The 6,696-nt window shown below is 39.6% G+C and overlaps 1 pseudogene; it reads right to left on the reverse strand.

The window, feature by feature from the left end:
* Positions 1-221: 221 nt before the first annotated feature.
* The window catches only part of LOC119350780, a 39,050-nt pseudogene continuing 32,575 nt past the window's right edge, over positions 222-6,696 (reverse strand).

Consider the following 6,696-nt stretch of genomic DNA (forward strand, 5'->3'; position numbering starts at 1 on the left):
TTATGCAACTCGGGGTCAAATTTGTTGGGATCTTTGAATTCTTGGTATCACATCGTTCGTTATCTGAAGATTTCCAGTTTCATATAAAGGACGGGATATAATTCCAACAAGACATGACACATATTCTCTACAAGTGTGCTTACATATCATGGCACACTCTGAAATTACATGCACCACTGACAGGAAAACCAACATTTCTCCCATTCCTCCATATAAGCCAGGCGGGATAATAGATACTTATATAACAAAGCTATAATGCGGTCTTTGCAAATGAAGCCCTGCCACTTATGCTAGTACGACATCGCCGCCATTATCTACAGCGTGCAGGGGATGTTGCCATTTTGCTTCAAAGTCCTCCAAGTATTCTCTGCTGTTGAGCTCTGTCAACCTGTAACAACACAGAGCAAATGAAGGGGAAACAGGTTTAAGAAGAAACTGAAGTTCAGAATAAGAGCTGATATTATTAACCTCCTAAAGCACGATCTTCATTACCTGCTAATCGTACGATCTTTTGCGAATCCTAGCTCACTGTCCACACAGAGATCGGGATCGTCACTTTTGCGCGAGCGTGAAGATCTAGGTGCACTCTTTTGTGCTTCGGCGACCGTCACAACTTTCTCAAACAGCTCTATCGGCTCGGCCTCAGCTGTGCATAATAGCCTCGCCTTGTTCTCGTACATTACTTGAAAACCATTAGCTCGTCAGAGACAAGATTCTTTGTGCTGCCAGTATACAGTATTTCAGATCAAGTGCAAACTGATTCTACTGCCTACCATTTTATATAATTAGGTCAATACTAGCTTCACCAGAAGCCTCTTTCAAAATGCTAACATGAGAAAGTGCACTACTACTAAGGAACGTGTATATCTGCCAACGCCTGTATGTTTCAGGTCTTCAAGGTGTCTAGTTCCAAATTAGAACTGAAGGATGTCTAAACACAAGGGGTAAGGCAAGACCAAAACATAGAAGATGACAGACTAAGGAAAGAAGAAACATACATCAACCAATGTGACAAACCGATACGCAGCTGTTCTGTTATGATATCCAAACTTAGGGACACCTTCAACTGCAAGGGTGTGAAACTTCTCTGCACATTAACATTTTGGTGTCAGTTAGATCACATCAAGAGTAGCATTTTGTAATCCCTAGCTATAGAAACTGCACTGAACAACTATACTTACTAAATAGCCCGAAATAGTCTGCTGCGCCTATAGGTCTGTCACAAAGATCTTCAAACTGGAAATACGCACATCCATTTGCTCCCAGTGGGACCTGCATAGCCAAGGTTTAGTAATTACAGAGTGATTACACGAAACAAAATTAGCCAACTCTAAATATCTAGCTTGTAAGACCTGCAAATGTCGTCCCATAACGACTTCGACACTTTGAGAAGTAGGTTCCTCATCTCCAATCAAAGATTGGAATTTCTGTTTAAGAACTGTACTGCATTAGTTTCCAATAAAATAGAAACCTTCTCCAGCCTGCTCATAAGATTGAAGATGTAATGCAAGGGAAAACTGGAAAAAAACAAATACATAACTTGCAACAGTAGGCGACATACCGAACCCAGTTGACGGTAGTCTACCGCGGAGCCAATGGGGTGTGCAATGCACCTTTCCTGCAACAATCCACAAAAATTAACATGAGCACACTAGCAGATTGAACTTGAGGCAGCAGAGAAACTGACAAATAAGACAATACGTACTTTCAAGGTGTCGATGGAAGGTAAGAAAAGGTTTTGCTGCAAGACACCTTCGTATAGCTGATCTGGAGCACGATTAAAAGTCGAAACTAGAATCTGAACACAAATAACCATGCAAAAGAATGAGTGCAAAATACTGAGGTATTCTTGTGTGAAGGTTGTTTCAGTGCCATAAGAAAATGGAAATGCAGTGGTCACATACAACGCCTTTGCTGAACAGATGTCTAAACAGGTGGTTCAGTATCATAGCATCAGCAACATCAGTTACCTGTAAAGTATGTTTCGGATGTGTTAGCAAACGAGAATTGGAAGCTAATACAACTATCACAGTAAGGATACACATACCATAAACTCATCAAGACATAATATTATGGCTTCATCTGAAATCTCAGCTGCTACCATATCAAGGGGGTCTGAAACACCTTTATGCATCTGCATGTAGATGACTGTTTATGAAGAGATCTAGACTGAAGAAGAAAGATGCATATCTCATAACCACAAAAAAATACCTGCAGACGACTATGAACATTCAACATGAAAGTGAATTCGCTTTTTGCTCCAATTAGCTGGCCTAACAAGAAGTAGTACCGTCAGGATAACAATGGATTATTGAAGAAATGCATAAAAGAGAAAATATGTACAAGTACCAAGTTGTTGTCTAGTTAATACCACATAGCAAAAGAACCAAAGTAAGATAGGCTACAGTTTATTTTCCAGGCATTTTCATCAGAACTTAAGACACCATTGGTTATCTTGATTAATAAAATTACAATGATCACCATTGGTTCCTAACAGTTGGAAGTTTGAACTTTGACAGTAAATGGAGCCAACAGCTTGTCAACTGCTTCTAGGAATGTCTCAAAATTACCATGACTGTTTATGAAGAGATCAAGACTTCAGTATGTATGACTAAAGTCATTTCATGAAAGAAAAGAAAAGAAAATTACTGTTACTACTTCTGTGGATTGGATTCACATGCCTTTTCTCTTAAAATGATGTGAATAACATTGAAAAATGAAGAGAATAACTTTGGCCTGTATAGTTGCATATGAGTGTGAACTGTTATATGAACACATTCAGGTAAATCAATCTAATAGAAGAGCACTAAATGTACTTCTGAACTGATACGCCTCCATGAATATATGTGGTGATATGTTCAGCATTAATGTGCACTTTCAAGTTCGTGATTTGGTTATCTTAAAGCAGCACAAAATAAGTCCAAAAATGTTATAATTGATTCACTTACAGTTGCTCATAGAACAGGTCCATAAGCATCGTCTTCCCTGTACCGACCCCTCCATAGAGATATAATCCCTTTACTGGTGATTGGGTAGAAGGCTGAGCAATGAGGCGAGACCATAGCCATCTTCTCCTGTTAAACAGAAACCACTAGGGTTAGGATCACTCTGATCAGTCCCTTGCTTACTATATGAATTCACCGCTTTCAAATTGCACTTACCTTCCAGATTTCTCAAATGACTGATATCTATCGAGCTGGCAGGCTTCTTCATTCTCTACAAAATCCTCATAAAGCCTTTGTAATTGTTGAATCGTGCCAACTCGCGTCAATTGGTAAAAGTTCAGAAGAATCGTCAGTAAAACACTCAAGGAAATCATGCAAGAAAAACATTGATCAGGTCCAATTCAATAACCTGAAAGCTATCACCATCTACAAGATCTCCTGATGCAATTCTCTTCCTGAGCAGCAAAAATATAGAGAACGTGCATAGCTCTATCCTCGGCTTGGCTCAATCCCGCAACCCGCGGCGCGGCGTGGCGAGGAGGAGGAGCGCACGTGTAGGTCTCCTCTTCTCATGCTCATACAAGTGGTAGAAGAGCTCACCTTATAAAGAGGTGCAACTCCCTCTCAACTTATAAGGTGGGACTAAACTTTAGCCTCACTCACTCCACTCACATGTGTGCATGAATGGGCCAAGAGAATTTCAGAATTTTAGTTGGGCTTTGGGCCAAAACCCCACTAGCAAATTCCAACAGTTGCTGCCTGCTGCCGGGCTCCTCCAAAATCCCCAATCATGATGAGTCAACCTTCCGTTGCGTTGCAGGTCCGTGGCTGGCTCACAACCACGCGGTCGTCCTTCTTCAGTCGCAGGGTCTTCCCCTTCTCTACAATGCATTTCCTGTCTGTACAGTAGTTTTTTTTTTTGCAGGGAACCCATCGTCCTTGATATCTTCTCGGTTTTGTGTGACACCCCAGAGAAGGCGAGGACCGGGGAGTGATTCTAACAAGATTTTGCTGTGGCTTAAGTGTAATTTTTCTTGAGTTGATTTGTAGTATATAACCTACTTACCTCCACACGGTTTCTACTGGCCAGATCAAATAAGCAACCCAGCCAGCTGGTAGGTTTTACTTTGCCTTCTCCACATACGTACGCGTATGCAGCAAGTTGGAGTATATTTTGTTGGTTCTTGGGGGCACGACAAATAAATCGCATAGAGAAAGGGATAATGTCAGGTCAGAGGATAAGAGCATGGTTAATAATATAGCCAACTGATGGCTATACGGAACCACCATGTCATCTATAGTCATCATCTATATGCACTCATACAATAGTGTGGGCTATAAGGTTAGCTATTACATTATCACTTTTTTCCATCTTCTCTCTATCTCTTTATTCATATTCATTGCATTTACCTACGAATGCGTATATAGCTAGACTCTTGCATGAGAGCCCACTCTCCTTTTTTTTGAAACGGAGGCAAAAGATTTGCCTCATCGGTTAATTAAGCAAAAGAGCCCACTCCCCTTACTGCCATGTAAGCGGACTATAAGCCCACTATTGTACTTGCTATAAGCACGTACACATGTGGGTGTATTATATGTTGGGAAGGCATGAGATGCCATTGGGTGGAGTGGACACTCGTCAAAATTGACAGCTAGGCCATATGCCAGCAGATCACAGCCTGGTCAAATGCATAATTAATTTAGTACAAAATGAACTGGCTACAAAAACACAGGCCGAGGAGAAGTTACGAGTAGTTCTCAGAGAAGAAGAAATGAAATGAACACTAAGAGCGAAAGTGTGATAGGTTATCGAGGGAGATGACAACACACAGTTCTTTCCTATGATTGCAAATGAAAAGCATAGAAAGAAGATCTTTCAGCTTGAACAAGATGAGAGTATAATTGTAGGGCATGAGAACCTAAAGTTAACTATTACAAACAGCTTTTTTGGAGCACCAGAGAACAAGATAAGAGTACAATTGTAGGTGCTGTGCTTCACAATCAATATACATGGGGCTATGTTTCGTTAGCGAGTCCATGCCCAGTATTGCATCATATACTCCTAGAGATATGATGAAAAATATTCCGATACAAAGCTTCATTGATTATCTACATGGAGTGCAATGTCTGATTGGTGGTTCTTTTCTTCATTATATTAATAATTCAAATATTTGTACTAATATTTTTACTTTGTCATAACTCATTTTAATATTGAATATTTATTATTATTTACAAACACATAGTTCACTATGCTATTATTAACACTAATTTGCAGGCATAATTTGCATATGTTGCTCCAAAAACGGTTGGTTGTTTCTTGTTCTAAGTGAATGCAACAAAAGTATCCTTCCTTTCTAAAATTAAAAATTATCATTATAAATGCATTTTCTAGTGTTATAATGAAGCTATATTTCATTGAATAACATTATATGTTTAATTTTGCAATTTTAATAAGAATATTTGATTTTAATGGATTGCATTATAAATATAAGTGAACCAATATTATCGCATTACTCCATGAATTGATGTATGCTCCTTAATGTATAGTTGTTTATACTTGTTTTTTTCATAGTGCCTTCAAATATCTACATTACTTGGTAGAGCATATTAGAGTGCATGTATATAGCATAGCATGAATTAGGTTTCTAGAGTACAAGACTTTAATTTTATGTTTAATTTAATAGCAACTTCTAGATTGTATGAAGAGTCAGCTAGTAGTGTGTCCTCAAATCCCATATTTCGCTCTTGTCCGTTGGTTGCGTTTGATGCCTATTTGAAAGGAAAGCTAAGCTTGTTAGGCCTAGTTTGGTAGCACAATAAATTTAAAACAGTGATAAGGTAAAACTTTGGTATTCTAAAGGATTAGCAACAAATACTCTTTCTTTTAATCTCAGTTTCATTTACAAAAAAGAAGTCAAAACCTATTTTAAAAGTACTGTGTATCACCATAATTTATGGACCTCATCCATAAACGAGCTCGTAGCCTCATATTTGGAGGTCGTGGACGTCTAGTATGGAGCTTGCTCCAAACCTAGTCGTTGATATGTCTCCAACATATCTATAATTTTTTATTGTTCCATGCTATTATATTATCTGTTTTGGATGTTTTATATTATTTCTATATGCTATTTTATATTATTTTTGGACTAACCTATAAACCTAGAGCTCAGTGCCAGTTTCTATTTTTTCCCGTTTTTGAGTTTTGCAGAAAAGGAATATCAAACGGAGTCCACACGAGCTGGAAATTTACGGTGATTTTTTATGGACCAGAAGAAGCCTGTGAAACACAAGAGTTGGGCCAGAAGAGTCCTGAGTCAACGACAAGGGTGGATGACGCACCCCCCTGCCTTGTCGCTGACTCGTGGACCCCCCATGTGGAACTGACGAAAAAATCCTATAAATCTAGAAACCCCCAGAAAGAAACCTAGATCGGGAGTTCCGCCGCTGCGAGCCTCTGAGTTCACGAAAAACCAATCTAACCCCGTTCCGGCACCCTGCCGGGGGGGTCATCACCGGTGGCCATCTTCATCATCCCGGCGGTCTCCATGACAAGGAGGGAGTAGTTCACCCTCGGGGCTGAGGGTATGTACACGTAGCTATGTGTTTGATCTCTCTCTCTCTCTCTCTCTCTCTCTCTCTCTCTCTCTCTCTCTCTCTCTCTCTCTCTCTCTCTCTCTCTCTCTCTCTCTCTCGTGTTCCTAATTTGGCACGATCTTGATGTACCGTGAACTTTATTACTATAGTTGGATCA

Source organism: Triticum dicoccoides, chromosome 1B (genome assembly GCF_002162155.2).
Source record: "Triticum dicoccoides isolate Atlit2015 ecotype Zavitan chromosome 1B, WEW_v2.0, whole genome shotgun sequence".
NCBI classification, from domain to species: domain Eukaryota; kingdom Viridiplantae; phylum Streptophyta; class Magnoliopsida; order Poales; family Poaceae; genus Triticum; species Triticum dicoccoides.